Source organism: Thermobia domestica, chromosome 14 (genome assembly GCF_964235325.1).
Source record: "Thermobia domestica chromosome 14, izTheDome1.hap1.1, whole genome shotgun sequence".
Classification (NCBI taxonomy): domain Eukaryota; kingdom Metazoa; phylum Arthropoda; class Insecta; order Zygentoma; family Lepismatidae; genus Thermobia; species Thermobia domestica.
This window is the reverse complement of record NC_137467.1, coordinates 169312957-169337631: the sequence shown is the minus strand read 5'-3', so window position 1 is coordinate 169337631 and position 24675 is coordinate 169312957.

Sequence of the window (24675 nt, the reverse complement as noted above, 5' to 3'; positions counted from 1 at the left end):
CGCGCGGTCATTAGTCTCAAAGTTCGGAGAGAACTGGAGGCCACCAGTGCTGGTGATGGAACCGTTTCCCACAGGAAGCGACATTGTAAGCGCTCGAACAGGACCAGAACGCTTAAAGTTCATCGCTTCCGTCCAAGCTGTTGTCGAAACTGACTCAGTGAAGTCCATGAGGGCACGCACAAGGAAGAAGGAGGTTGACAAGGCCACCATTCGACGAGTGGTGCATGAAGACTTCCATTACAAGTCGTACGTGATGCGGAGAGGTCAGTTTATATCCGCGAGAACCAGGGAGAATGGAGTAACCCACGCCAGTCGCCTTTGGAACAAGCTTAAACATCCGGAGCAACCAGAAATGCACTAGTTGAGAAAATCGTCGTCCAGGACCAGGAAGCTAACATCAGAAATGTTCGGTGGCTGTGTAAAACATCCGAGGACGTTACAACCGTGATGCACATCAAGTTCTCCGCCTCCGTGATGGTTTCGGGGGACGTGAGCAGTGAGGGTGGCGCGATGTCTCCACATTTCTTTAGTCAAGGTGTCAGCGTCAAAGTCGTTGCTTACACCGATGTGTTGAAGACGGTTGTGCAGCCCTGGATTAGTGCTCTAGCACGTGGCAGGCAACATGTTTTTCAGCAGGACTCCGCTCCCACCCAAACGGCCCATTCAACCCAAGAATGATGGGCCACGAATTTTCACGAGTACATGTGTCTTTTAATTTGTGGGTTTTACGTCACTACAAACATGTGGCTCCCAGCTCCCCAAATGTCAATCTTTTGAACTTTCTCGTCTGGGGCGTGATTGAGAGGGCTTCCAATAACCATCCACAAAACACCGTTGCGGCTCTCAGGGCAGCTATTGTGGATACCATGACAAACATTCTCAGGACTCACCTCATTCATGCCTGCCGATGGTTTCGACATCGATTAGAAGCTCTTATTGCGGCAGATGGCAACTTTATTGAATAATTTCCTTTATATATTAATATATCAATTTTTATATATCAATTTTTCGTACTCGTGATTCAATGCGTTCAAAAATTAGCTATACACCACTCATCTACTAGTAACAAGAACATGTAACATCGATATACGTTGCATACTGGATAATATAACTTGCAGTTTTAATTCATTGATGGTTTACTTCTTCGGTCACACTCAACACAGTTTTCTTTACCTTTTTTTGTTTTGTTTTTTTGATTAGCATATCAAATACGAGTCGGTGTACTTAGCAATCTAACGGAAAACTTTTGTTCACGGATAACGTGCTATATTTAAGAGATCTCATTACGGCGAAATTTAAATACCGTTAATTTTACAGTAATTATGTGATATCTTCAAATAGATAAAAGATAATAGAAATGTGGATCAAGAGTACTCAAGACAATATTATTTTCCTTTAGATACTGTTATCACGACTCACTTATCTGTTTTCGATTTGCAGCCATGTAGAAAATAGGCATTTATTTTCGCGTTTCTAAATGGCTGAAAATGAAAAGCTACTAGGTGAGTCGTGATAATGGTACCCAGTGGTGGATCCAGAAATTGTTAGTTCACGCAGCCAAAGAAGCGGCGTTACCTGATATTCTACCCCATCTATTTCAAGGTTTATTTTATTAATATTGTTATATTGTTCAATGTATTTCATTGTATTTTTTTGTATTCTTAATGAGGTAGGATTTAAAAAAATACTTTGAGAGATGCATGAAATATTTTGTAACAAGAATACATATCACGCACTTCACGACAAAGCAAAACTAATAAATACAACACGTATATATCTTTGCTTCAATCATACAGAAATTGCAATTCTCTGGAATGTTTAAGCGAAGAGATCCACTACTTCAGACTTCAATAGGAATGCCTTTATAAATTTTGATTAGGGCTAACCCAGTATGTCTGTGTTGACCGATCGTTGTTCTCAGATAAGATCTTACCAATTTTAAAGTAGAAATACTTCTTTCTGCAGAACATGTTGTTGCTGGTAAAACAGACAAAAAGCAGAAGATGTAGCAGTTGTTTTATGTTTGTAAAAAAAATCACAACATGGATCTTGATAATCATCCATGGCGTTTTTATATACATTTGATTTCCCATTCCAATGTTCCCGCCCCAAAGTCACTTCACTTTTTAGTTCAATTTCACTTCACATAGATCCTCACGGTCAATTTGTGAAGGTTTTACAACGCTTTCTTCATCCAACTTTGCCGTAAATGCTGAAATCAAATTAAACAAAGGCATCACTTGAGTATGAAAAATAAAATCTTGATTTCAATTCTCTTATGAGGTGATCCAAAAAAAGGAATATACAAATTTATCTTGAAGTATTTCTGCGGGGTATGTGCTTCTACATTTGAGGGCTGAGTTTGGCGTTTTACAGTCCTAGAAAATGTGATTTCGACATCATGGGAAATAGCAACATCTTCGGCCTTTTTAATGATCTTACTGTAATGATCACTGCTAACACTATACTGATTAAGGCAACTGTAGTACACTGTCAGTTATGGTATAGCATTGATGAAGCTCCACGATAGGATTTTGAAGTTGGTGATACAAAGTAACAGTCAGTCGAAGAATTGTACCCATAATATGAAGAGTAATGATGAAGTCGAACATTAAAACAGTGAAAAGGAGAGCAGCAGATTTTGGTAATGGAACTTCTTCATCAGCAGACTAAAAATACAACAACTGCATTGTATATACATGTCAAGGAAACGAATAAGAGCATCATGGCGTTAAATAAAACGCGTTTCACATATGGTCTTCAGCTTCCTCACAAAACAAAATTTCTCCACTGCTACTCTGTGGGTGTCTGTTTGCAACTAAGTTCGAGATTTGGCACTTACGGTCATCGGCACTCATAATTGAAAAGCAGTTAACATCTAGAGTCAAACACAAGAGGAAGCCTCGATTGTCCATTTCCATAATTCAGATGAAAATTTATTTATCACTTAGTAAAATGTTCAGCATTTTATTGTGAATGATCTCAAATTCGTCTTGCTTTTTTGGGGGCTGTCAGCCTCAAAGCCCCCTTTAAATTAGCTACTGATACTACCTCATGCAGAATAATACTGTCTAGGGCGATCTTGTTCCACATTTCGATTATTTTTTATCTATTTGAAGACATCACATAATTACTGTAAAATTAGCGGTATTTTAATTTCGTCCTGATGAGTCCTCTTAAGGAGAAATATTCGCTGTTCTAAAGTTAACGCCACACGGAATAAAACTTATTAAAAAAAATAACAGCCTTCACACACGTAATTTGCATTGTTTTTAAAATATTAGTGTTTGGGAACTTTGCAGTGTTGCCTCTGTGTTGCCATGGCCATAATCCAGTTTAAAATATATAGTTGCCTGTAAGCATGTTAGTTTGCAGTAAATAATTTAGCATCCATAGAAATGTTTCATAATTTAATTCCAAAGACTGCCATTATATCCTCAAGACACATATATACTCAGCAGGAAGGTATACTTTTTAAGCGAAAAAAGGAACGTCAAAATCAGTGGACCTATATCGAAATTATATATATATATATATATATATATATATATATATGTATATATATATATATATATATATATATATATATATATATATATATATATATATATATATATATATATATATATATGCGCGGGTCCAAGGGGGGCTCTAGCATGCCTTGACGCTCAGGTATACACTGGATAAAGTGGCAAACTATGGTTTAGCCCCTCCCTTGACCATATCCTGGATCCGCCACTATATATATATATAATAGTTGTATTGGAAACTTCATCCTTTTCTTAAAAAAGAAGGTTAAAAATATGATCTCAATCATTGAAAGGCGATGAACACACACGAACAATAAAGACCTAGACATATATTCTCCCCACACTGTCACCACGGAATATGAGCACACAAAGAACTAGAAATACCTTCTCATCTCAAGGCCACAGGCCTATAAATACAATAAACACACAAAGAACTAGAAATATATTCTGAGGGTCATGGGCCTATGTACACAAAGAGTTAGAAACACTTCTTTCTTTTAGAGTTACTAACCTATGAATACACAAAGAGCTACACGTATCTTCTCATGGTCACAGGCCTATGAAAACAATGAACAACAAAAAACTAGACACACCTTCTCCTCTCTAGGTCACAATATTACGAACATACAATGAACAAAGAATTAGTCACACCTCCTCTCAAAGTCACCAAAATATGAACACACAATCAACAACAAACAATGGGACACATCTTTCTCTAAAAATCCTCTTGACTGTCTAGCGGAAAGAAACTACACACACAATTCAGGATTACCAACTATTACAGAAACCATTACTCGGAGAGGATAGATTATAATTGTTCAACATATAGTCGTATTTTCGAACGGAACCGCACAGTATTATTATCTGCAAGTTTTGTTTTAGTTTATATTCAAGAATGAGGGAAATTATTCCACACACACTATGTGCTAAATATATGAACAAAGTTTAAATACATACCTGTCTGTTCTTGTTGGGAAATTCCCAAAACAGATCAAATGGCATTCCAGACAAACTTTTCACCTCACAATTTATTGTTATATCTCCTCCAATAAGAAAATCACGTACTAACGAGAGATTTATTTTGGGTTCATAAAGCATCAAAGAATTAGCTGAAACAGTGTAACATAAAATAAATTCACAGAAATATCATTCCTTCTTCTTAAATCTATCAGTAAAATTATTCCCAATAAATTAGTGAAACGCAAACAAACCGCTTAGAAATACATGAAGTCTGTAAATATTACCATTGCATTTATTCCTTATGTAATTTTGTTATTTTATTCTTAGTTATTCGAAGGAAACACGATACGATAGAGTTCATCAACTAAATCAATAAGAGTTACGGCAAAGGATTTTAAAGAAGGCGATCAGTGTATACGAATATATCTGAGTATCTACTTCTATAACATCATTTTCAAAAAATACCTAATTTATTTAGTAGTTTCTCGACGCAATTCTCAGAATTATATAAATTATGTCAAAATTATGTAATGTTCATTAATAAGTGAAGGGTTTGATGCAAGGGTGCAGCTCCACTTTGTGCCGCTATTGAGTTGCACATACTATCGCATACAAAAAAAAGCGCTTCGATTGGTACAAGAATAACACAGCTCCACCCGCTAGTTCCAAAGAAATGCGTCCCGTGGAGCTGCCTGTACTCCGAGTTTGCGTGATAAGTGAAGTTTTAAAACATTTTGTTTTAATTTGCTACATACAGGAAAAAGTGGAGCTGCTTCATTCTTGCATCAAACCCTTCAATTTTCAGATGGGATTCTCACAATTATAAAAGTGTCTTAAATAGTTCTCGGATGGCATTCTCGAATTATATACATTTCTGTAATAACTTTTGAACAGGATTTTGAGAACTTAGAAATTTCACCAACAAGTTTCAGACATAATTCACACAATTATGGAAGGTAATTATGACAATTCTTTACCATAAATTAATCTGCTATAAGATATGCCTCAGAAACATTTTATTTCTCGCTATTTCATAACTACGAGAAATAATGGGTTCGTCTATTTCTATTTAGCGAACAGAAGTAGACCACAATCCACATGCCTCTTTTCTACAATTCGCACCCAGACAGTTATATAAAAATTAGCAAAAAGATTGGAAATTCAAATTTCGTTATAATTTAACATGACTCCTAAAGTGCATTACCACCTGCTATTCTTCTTTTCCTGCACTAGTAGGCAATCCAAAAAGCTCGGAAGTTGGGTTGGTTGAGAATACGTTTGGCGTTGGTCCAAATCTCAATTTTGTTAGAAATATATCAGTGTGGTAAACAGTAAATAAGAGAATAAAATAAATTGTTAAGAATGACGGTTTTATTATTGTTTGGGAAATTGATGACACAAAAAGTTACAAAATTTTCTCACTTAAGCAGTTGAAACAAGATGAATGCTAAGAAATAGATATCAGAAGAAAACAATTTCATTCGTTTTTCAAAAAAAAGAAAGAAAAAGAAAAAGAAAAAAGAAAGAAAGAAAAAACACGTAGAAAATAAAATAGATTACATAATGTAAAGGTTTAAAGTAAACGTCTAAAAGCACAACAATAAACATCCACAGGAAACGGAAACAGACTTAGGAACACAATTAACGTAGTTGACTTGCGGGCCTTCCATGCAAGATAAAGACACGGAACCCTACTTGAAAACCCAAATTGTTTTAATAATAATAATAATAATTATTATTATTATTATTATTATTATTATTATTATTATTATTATTAGTAGTAGTAGTAGTAGTAGTAGCAGCAGCAGCAGCAGCAGTAGTAGTAGTAGTAGGTCCCGTAAAAAAACAGTCCTTCACCTTGGCCTCGCTGAGTCTTGGGAATAGTTTTCTGAGATCATTAAATGCTTCACCATCCCGATTCAGGGCCTTGACGAAGACCTTCATGAGCCCTAATTTGATATGAAGAAATGGTAAGAATATTTTCTCCGGATCCACAAGACGTTTGTTAGCCACGTTCATCTGCTCTGGGACCAGTTGCTTCCTTGGCGTCCCTTTTGTGATGGTGTACTGATCTTTGGCTCGACTATCCTATTGTCACAAGAAGCAGCAGTGCTTTGTGTAACCTCCTTGTGAACCGATGAGGATGCCAATAACCTTAAGGTCAGCGCGTACAGACCACTGAAACTGTTCGTACTTTATTTTTTGCAATAGGTTTCGCATGTTCTCGTATGTTTCGTTCATATTTACAGCATGAGCAATAAGGATGGCTGGCTTTTCATTGTCATTGTGTAGTAACACTGCATTGAGACTCATCCTAGAGGAATCTACGTATAGCCTCCAATCTTCAGAGTTGTAGTTCTACTTCAGTTGTCCCATAAGCGATGTAATATCACTGCAATACACCAAATCACCATCCTTTGTAAAATTAGGAACTAGGCTCACCTCTCTTTTCCTATACATCGATATATTAACATCTTGGTTTAGTAGATTCCATTGTTGAAGTCGTGATGCAAACATCAGGGTCTTAGACTTAGGAAGGTTTAAGTTTCTTATCAGATAATTTAGCTCTTCCTGACTTATCACATTAGGTTCATTAGTGTCAGGCACTGGAGCATAATTGGGATCTAACTGTGTACTCGAAGATTGTGCAACATCTTCACAGGCAGCAGGTTCTTCATCGGATGAAACACTGCACAGGGTGTATGAGTCTGGTGATACGGATACAGGCAGACAAACATCATGTTTTACAGGTCTCCTCGCGGAATCCAAGATAGGATACTGTATTTTATGCTTCATGTTTTTTTAGAAACATTTTATATTAGTCAGGCGGAAGTAATGGTCTGAAACATGATCACGGGGCTCGCGCCAAACCATAGGTACGGCGAGCAGCATCAATTTATGTGTACCTTTCAACCATCCTGTGAGAGTACGCGCACACGAGTTACAACTTTTTTTCGGAGCCTAAACGCGATCCTGGTTGCCGATTTTATTCCCGAAATACAGATGGTAGGCTGTCATCAGGAACGGTGACAAGGGCCTACTTTGTCCCTTGAAAATCACTTCCCCACATATGTAGCAGAAAGAATCTGTAGAATTGTTGCACGTTCCGGACATGTTCGTTTAACACAAACGTCAATATTTCACGCAGAAATATTTTTCATCTATGGTATACACAGAAACAGCGTAACACCACCTTCTAACACCAAGATCAACTCCAAACTGAAATATTTGTTTCACGCGACAACGTGGTGTATGTCTTGGCGCCTTTTTTAACAATCTGTCTGTCGTCTAGACAAAAGGGAGCCGACGAATTATCGCAAGTTGGTTATGAAATATTTCTCCGTCAATAACGCCTAGGTTTTGGTGTATGCAGTGTGGAACAACAATAAATCTTTGCAACGCAAGGGAAGTTGGGTACGTTTCCGGGGTCCGCGAGCTAGAGGAAAGAATGTTCCTGGAATATAGCCTAGTAAAAGTTCTTGGATTAAGATAAAGATTCAGAATAATGCACTCCAAATACGGAAAACACATATTAAACACGAAAAATACGATTTTTCTGTCATTTATGGAAACAGCACCCCACAGAAAAAAAACTTAGGTGTTAGAACTTTCTCGATGAGATATTCGTAATCAGCTTCTGGAAATTGATCCGGTACACTCTTTTATCCTCGTAAAAATTCAGAATTATGCACTTCAAACACGGAAAACATATTAAATACGAAGAATACGAATTATCTGTCAATTATGCAAACAACAACGTGCCAAAAAGAAACTTATGTGCTGGAACTTTCTCGATAAGATATTAGTAATCAGCTTCTCAAAATCTATCCAGTACACCCTTTCACCCTCGTAAAAATTCAGAATTATGCACTCCAAACACGGAAAACATGCATTAATGTTAAATATGAAAAATACAATTTTACTCTCTATTATGGAAACAGTACCCCGCCAAAAACCCTTACGTGCTGGAACTTTCTCGATGAGGTATTCGTAATCAGCGTCTCGAAATCTATCCGGTACATCCTTTCACCCTCGCGGAAAGATTTTTATGCCGACCAGTGTAATTTTTCACAACTAAGCAAATCGGAAGATGAAATTCTTCTGATAATAAAGTGGAGTTTTCTATAAAACAATCGTAATTCATTCTGTCAGTAATTTTTACATAGACTCAGAACTACAAGATTAATAGAACTAGAAATAAGAGATTTAATTCCCTTTTTCTCTCACACTAAAAGACGTCTGCATTTTGCTGACATTGTCATTTTTTAAATATATAAGTCCTGTATACCGGGCTAATTCTCGCTACCGATGTTTCAAGGTAATCGGTACCGGAAACTGTAAAGTTTGTCGACTCTCAGATGTCGATAATTTGTTAAAAGAGATTTCACAATTCATGTTGTGACTTCTTCGTTACAAAAACACTTCTGATTGACTATATTAATGGTGAATTACTGAACTTATACACTCCGCATAAAAGGCGACAGCTAACACCTTCCAGTTAGGCTATCCAATATATACTTTCTTATCCCACAATTGTGTCTGGTAGAGAGAACCTCTCTATCTCCTCCTTTACTAGTAGTAGTAGTACTAACAGTAGTAGTAGTAGTAATAGTAGTGCTAGTAGTAGTAGTAGTAAGAACCGGATAGAAGCCACGCAGAAGTTGGTTAGGTTCTGTTCTCTTCTCCAAATTTTTTCTACATTTTACATGACCTACTTCAAACAGCTGGCAAGTGTAGCGCACAAATACTCAAAGTCTTGCAATCGGCGTTAATACTTCCGGCTTTTCTTCTTTGGAAATTAGAAGTTACGATGAGGAAGAATAGTAATAATGTAAATCGGGAGCAGTTAAGAACGATAAGGTGGACTCAACTTCAGAAACGTTTCGTGATATTTTCCAGATTGAGAAAGGTCTACATAACTTGTAATTGAATTAAAGAAGGACATCTCGAGTAATTCATTGTGACACTCATAAGGGACGTCTCCTTGTACGAACATTAATATTTTGTATAGTCTTACATGCAACGATTTTAACTAGCTAATAGTTTAGATAAAAGAAGGAGTGACGCGGTGGGTAGGTAGCTAGCGTATTGAACTTCAATTCGGCGCAACGGTTTCGAATCCCCACCAGGTTGAAACTTTTTCAAATGTTTCTGTTTCAATTTCAATACATACTCAGTTTGACAAGCAAGAACTTCTCTGCTCCAGAAAGAAAGAGATGTTGGAAAGACAAGAATTGGAAAATGTCTCTCAATGGAGGCAATCATTTTTAAACTTGTTTCCAGCAGTTGTTCTAAATTTCATATTTTCAGCTACTTTCAAGCAGTTCTTGATTCATGCCTGTTGAGTACTTTTATTTCTCTAAATATACATTATAGAAAGAAATAATACATTACATACACAGCAATATTGAGATTTATACATGGTGGTCTCTGGAAAACACGATCTTCCATAGAGTTTCATCTTAGAATGGAGAACTGTTTCGTTAGTCACCTACTTTAAATTTTACCTGCATGAACAACTGGATAAAAAGCTACTAAGTACTGACAGCGCCGAGAAAATTTTAATGCAAGTTGGGTTGCATCTGTCTAGGTTTTCTCACATTTGCAAATGACGTGGATCCCAAGTAATGGAATTAGAGCACTTAGGGTGAAAATACTTTCGTGGTTCTCTGTGTAATTCGTAATTTTAATATAGGTTCTTTCTGGTAGAAATTTAGGAGTAAAATAGCACTCATTCAATTTTTCTTTCTGTCTAATTTATATATTTTCTTTTTCTTTCTATCTTTTTCCTTCTTGTGTTCAGTTTGCATTAGTAGTCTGGAATGGAATGTATGACCTACGCTACCTACTACGTTTATTATAATGTATTTCAGATCATTAGTTAATGAACACTACCGAAATTGCAACCGAACCACGTGGAAATACAGGATGTGTATTAAACTTTTGGCATGATCCTAGATGTGTCTCGGTACTTTTCAGTTTCACTGGAAATTGAGTACTTAATTTGATCACAAAATTTAGTATTAATATTGAGGTGACTTAATGAATTTTTAAAGCATTCGTTACGTCCTTATACTAATAGTTCTGAGATTTTAAAAAGAACGTTATTTCTATATTACTGTTGGATTTCTGGAAACGGAACTTTATAACGTTAGGTTCTTTTCTCACTACGTTGAACCCAATATTTTTATATGTATTCCCTTTCCGTTTTCTTTCTTACCTCCTTTTCTGTCTCTGTCTTACTTCCCTACCTCTAACAGATATCTCTTGGTTTCATTGTTTCATTGAGATATGTTTAAATTTCTCTCTACATCCATTTATGAATCTCGTTTCGTCTCATTTTTATTTTTTTCACTTTATTGACACTAATAGAAGTACATTATTAAATTAGAATTGTGCTCATGTTGTTGCTGATTTTAATATGGGAGAATGTAAAGGAGACAGAGGGGTCTTTCTACTAGACACAATTGTGGGATAAGAAAGTATGTATTGAATGGCCTAGGTGGAAGATGTTACCTGTCGCCTTTTATGCGGAGTGTATAAGTTCAGTAAGTCCCCATAAATATAGTCAATCAGAAGTGTTTTTCAACGAAGAAATCACAGCATGAATTGTGAAATCTCTTTTAACAAATTATCGACATCTGAGAGTCGACAAACTTTACAGTTTCCGGTACCGATTACCTTGAAACATCAGTAGTGAGAATTATCCCGTTATACAGGACTTATATATTTAAAAAATGACAATCTCAGCAAAATACAGACGTCTTTTAGTGTGAGGAAAAAATGAATTAAATCTCTCATTTCTGGTTCTATTAATGTTGTACTTCTGAGTCTGTCAAAATTACTGACAGAAAAACTGAATGAATTGTGATTATTTTGTAGAACATTCCACTTTATTATCACAAGAATTTCATCTTCCGATTTGCTTAGTTCTGAAAAATTATAGAGTATATTGCTGTACTATGTAAAGTGTGATAGGTGTACTGTCGCTGATTTCTGATAACAATTAGAAAGAGGTAAAAGATAAATTACAGTAATAGTTTTCTATTAAGGGGGAAGTATAACTGTTTTTATTTTAACAATTTTTTTGGCTTCCTCCTTCCCCCTCAACCTTGGTTACGGAAAGCAAGAACACATTTAGATTTCAATTGTTGATTTCAGTATATTTGAATCTTCATTTCTTGGATCTAGGTCTGTGTGATATGTCGATATATCGATATCACAAATAAGTCAACATCATTATATCCATATCCTAAATTTTCGATATCGATCTTGGAGGGGGGCTAGGCGTAGGGGGCACCTAGGACTTGCGAGGGTGACGAAACAAAACTTAACTTTTACAATAATGTATTCCAATGACAATTTCTTTATTACCAAAAATAGGAATGTAAGTAAATCTACTTGCAAATTTGTATTATATACTGTAATTTCTTACATGTCAAACCTTTCCTCTTCCCGGAAAAAGAGAAATAAAGAACCATACGAATGAAAAAATCTTTCCTCTCATATCTATTTCTTACCATTCATCTAGTTTCAGCTGCTTAAGTAGGATAATTTTGTAAGCTTTTGTGTCATCCATTTCCCACACAATAATAAAACCGTCATTCTTAACAATTTATTTTATTCTCTTATTTGCGTTTTAGCACACTGATATGTTGGTAACAAAATTGAAGTTTGGTGCAACGCCTTTCCTATTCTCAACCAACCCAACGTGCGAGCTTTTTGGGTTGCCTACTATTGCAAGAAAAGGAGAATAGCAGTTGGTAATGCACTTTTGGAGTCCTTAACCTTAGTGGATTTATTTTTTTTATTTCGTGTTAAATCTGCTGTAATATACATGGCCTTACAGTTATTAATTTTGAAAAAAGAAGAAAAAGCAACGTCTAGATAAATTGAAAACGCAACATCTAAGTTTATTTCTGCTATTCTCTTCACTGAATACGTTCAACCTTAGTGACGGGTGAGAACAAGACAACGTTCAGAGTTCCACCAGCTGCATCACTACAAAATGAACTTTGCTACAATAGGGAAAACCAGATTAAATATTTTCGTTTAACGTTCCATGATTATGCCTTTTAGGCTAAGGGAGATGATGATTAAGCCAAGAGATGAATATTTAAAAATTGGTGGGATAAGAATTGGGTAGGAAACGGAAGTACCCGGGAAAATTCAGGGACACCATGTTGTCCACCAGAAACTTGCTTCGCCGGGGATAAAACCAGGGACCCCATGCACCAGAGGTAAGCACTCTACCACTGAGTCACCGCGGCCCCAGGGAAATCTCCTGATGGGAAACTGAGAAGATTCCTGTTACACACATGCATATGGTGTCAGCACATTACGTATGTGACATTTCCTACATTGCGACATCTATCAAACATGTTTTCGGGGATACTGTCGTTTTCATGTATCTCGGCCAACTATCCTATGCATGTATTTTATAAGATTATGCATATATTTGTTTCACAGTAAAATTATTAATTGTGTATCATGCAATAAGAATATTATGAATAATAATAGCGTATAAATAAAAAAAATAAAAATATAATCTGGTAATGAAATAATTACCAAGCATCTGTATTTGATATTTAGCATTAATTTTAAATTACAGTCACAAATGTACATATATGTATGAACGTATACATACGTATTTACATATATGAAGTTATATGTAATACAACTTCACATATAAAACTTATCATAAGTTTCATAATGAATATCATGGTGATATAGTTTTTTTTGTATTGCCAAATAATGATTGGTGGAATCTTTATCATTCAAAACAAAATCGCTCGAACAAATAAAGGGAAATATTCTTACAATCACCACTTTAAAAATTATATTTTTGTGTTCATATTTTAGTATTCTGCTTACAAAAACTTACAACAACAACATTTTAGCAAACAAATCATTTTTCAGATACAGAACACTAATTTATATCTTCCTACGCATGTCAAATTTGAATTATTAGATCCGTCCAAATATCAGTTGAAGTATTGCGATACGTAACAAAAATGAAATATTAGATGAAATGAAATGAAATCTTTGAGTTTCATTTCATTTCATTTAATTTTTCAATTAAATCTTTGAGTTTTACGTCCCATGCTTATGCCGACTACACTAAAAGAAATAATGATGATGACAAATGAATGAAATGATAGAATGAAAAAGTGGAAGGAAACGGAAGAATCCCAAAAAAACACGTACACGGTGTATGTTCACCACAAAGCTCATTCAGCACGAGCTGGAATCCTATACGTGACACCTTGCAATACACGTACTGATATTTATCGTTTGGACATTTGTATATCTATAACACTATTTATTTATTTGGTCATATTTATATATAACTCCAGATAAATTTAATAAAATAGCTGTCTCAATTAATTATGAAATTTACAGATTAGCCGTCGGAACTCATAAAACGATTTTATCCTTGCTGCGAATACGAGTTAAATACGTTAAATACTTTCTGTCTCCTTAGCTGTCTATTAGACATGATGTTATTTTGTAATTTGCTAGATACTAGAGCATTCTTTGCCTATAAATGACCACAGATGAATAAAAATCCATATTTTATTTTATTATGTTTCTGAAATTTACCCCTTTCGAATCAATATCATTCTATTCAAAACGGAAACTACAATTTTGAAATTTCCGCTATTTTGAACTGATATAATTTTATTTAACAATATCAGTTTTATTTAACAATATATAAAATAAATCTACATCTCTAAAATTGCCCTTCTTTGAAACTGATATAATTCTATTTAAAAAAGAAAAATATATTTCGAAAATTTTCCCTCTTTCGAATTGATATCATGCTATTGAAAATAAAACATTTTCTGAAATTTCGTTCAAATGAACTGATATCTCTCTATTTAAAGAGAAAATTTCTTTCTGAATGTTTCCCTCTTAAGAACTTATACGTTCCAATTTAAAAAGAGAAAACTAAAAATACACGTTCTCTCCAAACATTGCAAACATGGTTACTCATATCCTACAGGTAAAGATTGCTGTTATTTATGTATAGACTGAATCATCATTTGTAAATTTATCATCTTGTACTGAAATACTCTGTTCTTTCCAGGGGTGTAGATAGCTGAAACAAGCTGTGGACAAGGTGAAGGAGCATAAAACCAATAAAACGTACCATGTTTCTGTATTTGTATTACAAATTGGATCTCCATGTTTTCCCGTTGATTTCTGCTTGTGGATCTCTCCCACCTAAGCCATGGCATGTCAGTAAGATTCATATACGTAATATGTTGACACAATACAAAAGTCAATTACAATGTTAATATACATGTTAAATTATGAAGTAAAATTCGGTAACCATTTCCATAATGTTATTGGTAAGGTTACAAAAGTAAATAAATAATATTAGGCATTAACTAGCAACTAATCTCACCAACTAGTAGAAGCCGCTAGGAAAAATAGGAGCACGGGCGTGTTATATTCTAAACTGAACAAAAACCCTATCATAAGCTAAACAAACCTAAATATTGCTTAAAAACAAACAGAAACACAACAGGATGCTTTTATCTGAACAAGAACAAACGCTTACATTCGTCCAAAATATTTTTTCTTGTGTAGAAAACGTGTAAGAAACCTAATTCTCTAATATTGATCATTTCAAATGATATATAGTAGATTTGACAGAGCTTATATATATATATATATATATATATATATATATATATATATATATATATATATATATATATATATATATATTGCAATACAGAAGAAATTACATCACATGTTTTACTTGGTATATGACACAAGATTTTTTCTCAAATTATACTTACTAACACCTTTTCTTTCTAAAATCTATTCAAAATGTCTGAAAACATTTACTTCCATAGACAAACACAACTGAAATTATTAATGCACAGTTAGAAAAACAGGGACGATACTATAAATACAAAGAAGTTAGTGGACTAGCACTATCATAAGATTGTAAAACAAGAAAAAAAAACTAAGGACAACTGTTGCCATATATAGTGAGGTCCTACAAGGCACAGGCAACAGGGTGTATCGAATTTCCACTTTTTTTGAAATCAGCTTACCCTTAGTGATTTTTTTTTGCGAAATGGCCTCCATATAACGTGTAAAAAATTGCAAGTCGATTGGTCAATATCTTTAGGTGCTACCAACGGCCAAAAGTTTTAAAATGTTGTTAAAAATTAAATGTTATTTTTAAAAAAATGTAAAATATCTAGTTTTATGAAATATGGTTATCCTATGTGGTTTTGTTTCTGTAAAAGGTCAATATTTTACGTGAAAAAAAAATCAGCTTGATGAGTCAAGTCATTCAGGTGCCACCTGTGGCTTAAAATATGGACAAATGTGTCCCTACTTCTTCATTTTTTTAAATGAAGTTGCATTGTTTGTGATTCATCTGGATCGTTAATTAGATAAGAAAGGTTTTGTTTTACATCTGCAGCTATTTGATTATTTCCAAACATTAATGATGGAAATAACCCAGAACTCACCATGAGGAGATGGCTGTAGTTCGAGTTCCGCCCACCCGTATATACTAATGTTGCATATGATAGTGCAAGTCATATTGTTACTCTTTTACCTCAAACTGTTTTTCTTTTCTTTTTTGTATTACATTCTGGTATGTTTTTTTCTTGATTGTAGTGTTGATAGGACAAATCTATGTCGTGTTTCTTGCCCACATACCGTTGATGCCGCTTCTGTCCCCAACTTCACCATTCTTTCTACCGCGCTAGTGTGAAAGGGTAAGGATGTAATATATTCATTAGCCATTGGAGCCGTCTTTACATTTTCTCTTAGCTTCTGCACGCTGAAGTGTTTTGTCAGTGGTGGCTCCGTCAGCGTCATGTTGACCAATTAATCATATCAACATAGTTTGTCGCTTCTAAGTTGATTTCAGGGATGACTAATTCTAGTACCGGTACGCGATCACCAGATTGAGTCGTTTGTCTTGCTTTTAGGACTCGCCCCCAGCCGAGCTCTCGTACGTTAGCATCTTGGTCAGTCAACATTGATAGAAGTAGGTTCTCAGGATGACTGTACCACGCATTTCTACGGACACTGGATCAATTATTTTCCTGTATTTCGCTTCCATGTGGCGAGAAGTCGTGATGAGTTGCCACAAATGACGAGCTTCTTCTGCACACGATGGATTACGGATCACAGCAAACCAGAGTGGCGCGTAGACCATCATGATGTACTGGACGATGGTTTTAAGTTCATTCGTGGGTTCTTTTGTTCCTACGCACAAACGTAAGACTCTATTTGCAGTAATTACCCATCTAGCTTGATGAATTTTACCAGGCTTCATGTGAGCTAACTCAATGGGCCATTCTCCTGAAGAAACCGCTTGGCAGATATTCAGCACATATTTTTGATCCGTGTTTAATGAATCCTCAGTGAAGTTGAGATCCCAGTCTACTGGAACGGGCTGAAAAATCTGGAGTGACAACTCTTCGCAGATTGGAAGTGCTGATCCTATTGGTCCTTTAAATGTATTTGGTCCAATAGATTTGCCGTCTATAAATTCAATCAAATGTCGAAATGGAAGCTCATTCGTGTGTATGATGATTAATTGGTGATATGATTAATTGGTCAACATGACGTTGACGGAGCCAAAACTGACAAAACACTTCAGCGTGCAGAAGCTAAGAGAAAATGTAAAGACGGCTCCAATGGCTAATGAATATATTACATCCTTACCCTTTCACACTAGCGCGGTAGAAAGAATGGTGAAGTTGGGGACAGATGCGGCATCAACGGTATGTGGGCAAGAAACACGACATAGATTTGTCCTATCAACATTACAATCAAGAAAAAACATACCAGAATGTAATACAAAAAAGAAAAGAAAAACAGTTTGAGGTAAAAGAGTAACAATATGACTTGCACTATCATATGCAACATTAGTATATACGGGTGGGCGGAACTCGAACTACAGCCACCTCCTCATGGTGAGTTCTGGGTTATTTCCATCATTAACGTTTGGAAAGAATCAAATAGCTCCAGATGTAAAACAAAACCTTTCTTATCTAATTAACGATCCAGATGAATCACAAACAATGCAACTTAATTTTAAAAAATGAAGAAGTAGGGACACATTTGTCCATATTTTAAGCCACAGGTGGCACCTGAATGACTTGACTCATCAAGCTGATTTTTTTATCACGTAAAATATTGACCTTTTACAGAAACAAAACCACATAGGATAACCATATTTCATAAAACTAGATATTTTACATTTTTTAAAATAACATTTAATTTTTAACAACATTTTACACTTTTGGCCGTTGGTGGCACCTAAAGATATTGACCAATCGACTTGCAATTTTTTACACGTTATATGGAGGCCATTTCGCAAAAAAATATCACTAAGGGTAAGCTGATTTCAAAAAAGTGGAAATTCGATGCACCCTAACAGGCAATCAGCGAAGACATGCAATATTCGAAGTATATTAATTTACTTATGTACTACCGTTACGTGAAAAATAACGGCTGAATTGTTTCCGTTTAGAAGTAACGCATTCGAATTCACCACTGTGATCTCGTATCGTTGGGTAGATTAATGTAAAGCCTATTTCAGGATCATACCTATACTGTATTTGCAACCAGCTATTATGTAATGCATGGATAGTATAACATATGAGAAAAGAAAAAAAACACGCCATTCCCTGAATTCCTGTTTCAGCATATAAGAAATGCCATACCAGTTACGCAAAATACCAAGAACATCACATAGTTAAGATTAGAAATTATATTTCTGGGACTTCGGCATTTATTTCCTTTCAAGCCCGTCACGTATAAGGGATAATATCTCTCAGTGATCACAATACCCAGGACAGTAGGAAAGGAAAGCAAAGAAGCAGTTTGTATGTTAGGTAGCATCCCGACATTTTCCTGATGCCAATGAGGAAAAGCCAGGACGTAACTTACTCAAAATAGTTGGCCTGAAAAAGCTCCAAAATATTCTCCACCGAGCATTCCCACCGAAAATCGAACCCGGAACCAAACCGCACCAATTCGAGAGCGTTAACGACTGCGCTATGCGAGGTTAAATTGGTTAAATTAAGGCTCACTTCATTTCAAATGGTACACGTGATAGCCAAATGTGTGCCAAGCCAATTTTAAATTCTTATGAAATATATATATATATATATATATATATATATATATATATATATATATATATATATATATATATATATATATATATATATATATATATATACACACTAAAGATGGACATAACCACAATACCGAAACAAAATAGTTTTGGTCTCTGATGATTTGTAACAGTGTTGCAACCTCTTAAAAATCACCACGGATAGTTACTTTTCCAGCAAAGTGAGGAATGTTTTTTCTGAAGATATTATTAAGAAAGAACAAAAAGTGCTAGAAACCTTTTTGTTTTTTTATTTTATACTACCTTTTCAACTCTTCTAAACCATACCAAACAGAGACATTATAAGTGTAATATAGTCTGTAACAAGATTATTGAATTCGGAAAAAAATATTCGTTGTGCACATATTTCGGATATTTCCAGTGCCTAAATGAAAACACATAATATGTGTTTAATGCTCGGAATAAATAATATGGAAGCATGACATTACCATAAAGAAATACTATATCCTACTTATCAATACACTACAAGTGAGAATTTAGCATCAAATCAGTGAAAATTTCAAAATTGGACTATTTTCAAAAATTAATATCTCAAAATCCCCTTTCTGAATTTCTTTAAAAGTTACACAAAGCATGAGCACTACGTTGTTCTCTAATTCTGTAAAGACAGACTTGATATTGTTTTCCTGCAAAGAGAGATATGAATTTTTACATTGCACCATACATAAGTTGTGAAATAATAGTAAAGTAGTGAACGAAGTGTGGGATTGGCAACACTACTTTTGTTTTAAATCCGACATCCAAGATGTTATATCACCATAATAATAATGTAAGTAAATATATTGACCAAGAACAGGATTAGTAATTACTAAGACTTATTTTATGTAAGCACCCACCAGTGCACGAGCACGGCTTTGCAAAAACGTCTTCTGTATGCTTTACTTGGGTTGCTGGAAATTTGTGGAGACGAGCTGAGCGTCCAGTCGGAATGGAGGAATTCATCTTAAGCAGTACACTTCTCATGGGAATTGTACAGACATTTTTCACTCAAGGACATTTGAAATTAGTTGGTGCACCATGTGGAGTCATGAGAGAGATCGAAACATCTTCCAGTTTGAGTGATACGTGCGTTATTGCCTCATCCACCACCATAGACATAAATAGCAACCCTGCGTGAGGGGGAGGTACGCTCGATCTCCAGGGGCGCAGAATATATAGAAAGTAGGGTTGCATCACTAAGCGTTGGGGACTGATTGCGTAATACACACAATACAAAATCACATACACACAAATCCATCACAGTGTATCGAGGTTTGGTTACGAAACTAAAAATAAGAGGTTCCTTTGTGTGAACAGCAGCTCTGGCAATGAAAGGTTCATTTGATGTAATCCAAAAGAGGCTGGACTGAATTGCAGTCACCGGTTTCACACTGCATGTGAATTGCAGTGATGTTTCCCTTTAACTGAACGATATTCTTGGACAGTACATTTGTCTAAAAGCAGAAATGTATTCTTCATGAATGTAGAGACTGTTTCAACGAATCCTCTTGAATCTCTAATTGCATCAATAGGCAATGATGTATATTACAGATTAAATTTAATTGTATAATGTTTTACTAGACCACCTACACCATCACAGGGGTATTTTCCATGCCCAATAGCTGAAAATATCTATCTTCTTGTAACGTTGTCACTCATGTGTTGTAGCTCAAATAACTGAAATCTGTTTTTGAAATGGAAGGCAGCACTCTCAGATACAAATATCTGGATAGAAAAGGCGTGTCCATTACACAGTGCAGATATTTCACCCATGATCAACTGGACAGCACACAGTGGTTGCGCACTATCATGAGCCAAGTCATCACTGACTACTGCCAAAGTTATGTCTGGTAGCATGAAAGTATCCAACACATGTGAATATTGAGATTTGGGTTAGTGGTAGAGCGTTCGCCTCCGGTGCATGAGGTCCCTCGTTCGTTCTCAGCTCGCGCCAAGTGAACTTTGTGGTGGACAAACACCGTGTGCGTGGGTTTCCTCGAGGTTGTGTCGTTTCCTCCCACTTTCTACATTCCACCATTTCATTCATTTTTCATCATATCTCCTATATCCAAGTCCGCATAAGAATGGGATGTAAACTTCTATAATTTCATTTCATTTTTGAGATTTAGGATGTTTGCCAATGATAACTTTGGATTTCTTTCTCCTACGCAACCATCCAGTTCTCTGCAAAATCAAAGTGCAAGACCAAAGTATCACTTGTTGATGAACTTGTCTTTTCATAGCAGCAATGGCCACTCTTTGAATGCGGCGAATGTGAGCATGACAGACCCCTGTTTGCCTGTCACGTATTTTCTATACTAAATTTTATCGAATGTATTCTTGGTCAATATATTAACTTACATTGCTATTATGGTGATATAAAACATTGGATGTGGAAATTAAATCAAAAGCAGTGTTGCCAATCCCTCACTTTGTTCAGTACTTTACTATTATTCCACAACTTGTGTAAAGTGCAATATAAAAAATCATATCTCTCTTAGCAGGAAAATAATATCAAGTCTGTCTTTAGAGGATTGGAGAAAAATGTCGTGTGCATGCTTTGTGTAACTTTTTAAAAAATTTTAAAAAATGGTTTTGAGATATTAATTTTTGAAAGTACTCCAATTTTGACATGTTTTCTTATTTCATGCTAAATTCTCACTTGTAGTGTACAGATAGGTAGGAAATAACATTTTTAAGATAATGTCAGGCTTTTTATGATAATGCCATGTGATGTAGGAAATTATATTTTTACTATAATATTTACTCCGAGCATGAAACAAATCTTATGTGTTTTTGTTTAGACACAGGAAATATCCGAAATATATGCACAACGAAGTATTTTCCGACTTCAACAATCTTGTTACAGACTATGTTACACCTCTAAGGTCTCTGTTTGGTAAGATTTGAAAGAGATAAAAGCATAGTATAAAATAAATAACAAAAAAGCACTTTTTGGTTTTTCTTAATAATGCCTTCAAAACGCCAATTATTCACTTTGCTGCAAAAGCAATTGTCTGTGGAGATTATTTAAGAGGTTGCAACACTATTACAAAATATCAGAGACCAAAATTATTTTGTTTCTGTATTCTGGTCATGTCCATCTTTAATAGGCCTATTACAATTTTTTTCGTAAGAATTCAAAATAATCGTTGGGCACCTGCTGTATGATTTGAAATGATACAGCCCATTTGCTGTATTTCTCTCTTTATGTACGAACATAGACTAAATTCGATCGCTTGTACTCTGTAGTCTTTTCAAATTGTACATTTATTTAAATTACATTCAGAAGTGTATAGTGATTTTCAGTTATGGAGTTTTGTCAATTTTGTCAATCTGAAGTGACCTAAAACATTCACAAGTATGGAAGATCAGAATTACGTACTTATAACAGATGTCCTCCGTGGATAACTCGGTAGATTCGTTGCTTTTGTAATTAAGGTATCCTGGGTTCGAATCCAATGGAGTGTAATTTCTCTCCGGTGTAAACCGAGTAGTGGTTTGCATCCGACTTTCAGATGTAGGTCCCGTCCTTCTTAAGCCAAGCAGCTTATTTCTATCCATATGTAATGTAAATAAACAAATCTGTTTAAACCATAAAAACTTTTCTTTTGTATAAAAATAAGTCCTTAGCCAAACTTGAAGATTGGACAAAATATTATATTGGTTATTTTGTGCTTATATTCCGGTAATGTACAAGTGAGTATGAATTGAACGCCAGTTTTTAATAGCTAAATTCAGTTAATGTACCAGTGGATGTGGAATGTGTACCAGCTTCCAGTACATAGATTCCATTAATGTACCAGTGGACACGGAACACATTCTAGATTCCGGTTCCTGATTTATCATTTTTTTTTCTTCTAGAAAATCACATAAACCTCCTCTTATGCTTCAAGGATAACTCTGTTTCCGCCCGTGTTCCACATCTGATATAGCGGAGAAATCTAGGCTAAAAATAAGTATAATGTTTCCTCAACCCACCTACATCGTTCTAGAGTTTTTTAAAATTGTTATCTTTACCTTATATGTTACCGCTCCGATCAGCGATTTTAGGTGGGATATAGCTCCGAAAAGATCTATTACTGTATCCGTTTAGGTCTATATTTTATTCATGCTTTACTGTAAAGATTCGTTTCTCAAAGATATTTTGGTCATATTTCCGAAGACCCTGTATGTCTTAGATACGCTTATGTCCTCACTTGGGACATTGTCGTAACGTCCTAAGTGGTACAATGTAAGTACCATTGATCCCAAAAGTTTGGGAAGAACTGATACACATAATCTAAGACATACACTACTTATGAAATTTTCTCGTATATATTCTACTCGTCTTATCATCGCCTACAGAATCATTGTAACTTTCATCTGATATGCAACATACTCGTATAAGAAGTTCTTGGATTTTGCATTTATCAAGGTCTTACAATTTCCCAACATATATTTCTGAACAATTATTGTTTACGTCATCGCTGTAATATAATAATCATTATACGATGATTGTGCTGAAAGAAACAGATTGAAACTATGTATTAATAAAACTCAAACTCCTTTTACACCCTCTTCTGTAGATAGGAAGTAAGAACAACATAACAATACCGAACGTTTTTAAACCATAGGTACAAACAAATCAGAATGATGTGATTAAAAATATCAGTAAGTTAAATGAAGGCAAACCAAAATTCCGAATGGGATATGCAGGGTCTAGTGTATTTGGTAGATTTTTAGGTCTAGCTAATTATTTGTGCCAAAGCGAACAGGTAATAATGAATTAACATTCAGATATCATGAGAAACATCCGCAGAAATCTTACATTCATTTTACTTACGCGAAATTCTAATTCATAAAAAAAAGCTTACACTTCTCCTCTGGAGTCTTGTTCACGGAGTATAAAAATAGGAGAAAAAAGTAATCTTGAAATTATAATTTTTGTCTCTGAGAACAAGGCTTCAGGCATAAGCCGAAAACTAGGAACTATCAAGTTATTATTATTATTATTATTATTATTATTATTATTATTATTATTATTATTATTATTATCAGGAATGAGAATTTCAACTAAGTAAACTAATTAAAATTTTATAGCGCAAATAGTGTTTCATTAAAGCCAATATAGGCTGTTTCACGCAGGGTTCCTCAACCGAGATTAAATTTCAAAAACTCAGTAATTATTTTCTTGTGGATGACTGCTATCTCTACTGAGGAAATATAGAGAACCATAAAACGTAACATAATTGAGTAAGGATCCGCCGATGTTAGAACTCCGAACACTTTCAAAGTCTCTTGTACACTGTGGGAAATAAATTTGATAGCCCCTGTAAAGTTCCGTAATTCTCAGTATTTATATTGTCACTATGCATAAGGCAAATATATAGGAGTTAGAACAAGCGTGTTTCTTGTAACAGACTCCCATTTCTGCGGAGTGTAATCGACAAAAGGAAAATGCATATGCCAGTTTTTCAAATACCACAGCTTTTGGAAATCAGTAAATCAAGCTTTTTCTTTTTCTACGTAATATACAGATTTACTTCCGAATCTATTCTGTTTGAGGACGATATAAAGGATGTTCCTTAATTGTTGTTAGAAATAACGTATCGGGTTAAGTGTTATGAATTGATGTAACATTCCTGTGTAACTTACAGTTATTGTTTTACTTTGTGTATGTTGTATAAAGAGTAGATGGCAACTCAGAAGTTTGCTCCGAGATAGGAGTCCTTCAAACTCGCGAAGAAAATGGAAATAGAATGGGCGAAATTGTCATGTTAAACTGTAGAAAATAAGTCGTATACTGAAGAGAGTAGTAGTGCCTTATAATTTGAGTCAAAATTATTGGTCTAGGAGTTATATATGTGCATACGTACGGTGTATTAATGATAAAGAGTATTATTTATAAAACTCCAACCCACCAGAAAATAGGTAATTACGCACGTAATCCATTATTTAAAATATTACCGTGTTCCAAAACTTTGCTGTACAAGCCCTCTGCTGTTCTGCGAACATAATCACGGTAAATAATGTATG